Source organism: Homarus americanus, unplaced genomic scaffold, assembly GCF_018991925.1.
Source record: "Homarus americanus isolate GMGI-L3 unplaced genomic scaffold, GMGI_Hamer_2.0 scaffold39675, whole genome shotgun sequence".
Classification (NCBI taxonomy): domain Eukaryota; kingdom Metazoa; phylum Arthropoda; class Malacostraca; order Decapoda; family Nephropidae; genus Homarus; species Homarus americanus.
Window position 1 is genome coordinate 3779323 of NW_024736071.1, and position 2127 is coordinate 3781449.

Sequence of the window (2127 nt, forward strand, 5' to 3'; positions counted from 1 at the left end):
TGAGCCCTGATACGCCTCTCAGTCCGTTACCGTTACCCTGGCGCTCGGGATCTCTCCACTCTCCTCCTTGTTGCGCCTTCTTACTTGACTTTCATCTTTGGTTTGAGGTTAAGGATCTCTTCTGTTTCTCGACGGTCTGCTACTGGTTATACGTTATGCGGCTGTGTCTTTTTAACACACTTGGTTGATGTTTGTTTGCTCGTCCTGATAAAGTATTTGTTATTGTTTTTCTATTAATGGTTCAGAAGTAAACAGGAGAGGATAATAACAGAAATATTAATTTAGAAAGTTGGAAGTAGGAGGGCCAGGGGACGGCAGAGACTGGGATGGGTGAATTAGATTAAAAACTGGGTCCCCAGAGAAATACTAATACTTGGAGAATTGGTAAAAACAGCCCGAAAACGTTTAGAGTGGTCCCCAACCCACAGATATGAGGACGGAACTCACATTCGTTGAATGATTAATGTACTTATCTCACATATATTTTCTTTACATGGCTGTAACTTATATATAACTCATTTTTATAGTTTAATTTCTTGTTTTATTTGACGAAAGTGATACTGGCAAGTGCAATATCGTACATCAACCCTATGTAGTGATGGACCCCTCAGCCTCTCTGCTTCAAGTCGACCATAACTTGTATATTAAATGAGAGGCAGATGCTCGTGCCCTGACAACATGGCTCCCTCACACCCTACAAGAATGCTTAATGATTGGTCGATATTCTTCGGCGACGGTTGCTACTGCTCGGTTGTCTTACTGTATTGGCATATAGCTGATCGATATTTTTCATCGACGGTTGTTACTGGACGTGTCTTATATAATGGACACCGAAGTAATGGTTATCACTTCTTGGTCACATATTAAATGGCATTCACATGTCCTCCTCGCATGTCCTCTTTTATATTCTCGTCTAGTTAAGACAGTTGCCCATCGCCGTTTAATTCATCATTGCACCAAAATACATTGATATCATTTATCATTACAAAGAAAAGGAACTAATTTTTGTGTGAGCATAAAATAATTTTAACCAAGAACAAACAGATATTTCATGTGACTTCTTTAACTTATAAGCTGATAACTACAAGGTATGTTACTTGAGTTACAGACGTGTGATTTAGAGTACTGATATATTATTGATCGACAGTCTTCTGCTTTGGTTATTAGTGGTTAAGCAACTTTCAGTGATGATGTTTGCTGGTCTGGTAACTTGTAAAAATGTAGGGTAATAATCCCTACTACCTGAATGGATGAATGAGTTATTGAGGCCTGTTTTCGATTGACCCTGACAAAAATGACATACGTGGTGGGAAATATCAATAAACGATCTATTTTGCAAACATAATTATAATTATCAATAATATTAAGTGTGGCGGCTAAGTACGATTAAGGACAAAACTGTCATTAACCATAAACAAGAACAAACTCTAACCTGGTCATTAATAACCTTAAAGAAGAAAATCTTGTCATATTATTTATATTCAAAGAACTTTATTATACGCTTTATTTAAGTCATTCAATGGAGACACGAACTCTGATAGTGAGCTGTCTTTCATCTTGGTCTGCTTACAGAAGAACGTCACATCTTCTCTACAGAATGAGTTACCATAGTGGGGTGACAGTATGCTGGGATGACATAATTATCGGACGATATGATATTTTTTTTTAAGATCTAAAGAGAGAATTTGAATCTCAAGGAAAAAGAAAATAATAATTTGGGGAAATTTACGACCAATTATTTATGACTATTATCAGCAGCAGAATCTTAGAAGTGTAAGCAGTATTTCCTTTAAAAAAAAGGACAAAGGTATAACAAAATTTCATATGAACAATGTCATAAATCTATTACAAGAAGATTTAACCTTGTTTAGTTAAAATGCTTTTTGTTCGACATCTGACCACTTACTTCCGAGTCTTTGGTATCTGGTTCTGATAACAGTTGTCATCACTGGCTACAACAACTGCCCAGGGATCAGAGGGGAGACATTTCGACTCCTAAACACACTGGACTTCAAATTCCTTTGATCTGCGAGGTTGGCGAGCCAGTGTTTGACTTACTCCCCTGCAGTACATTGTTGTGAGGCCACTGACCTCAAGGTATTCTACCCTACTGCGACAAGTCCCTCT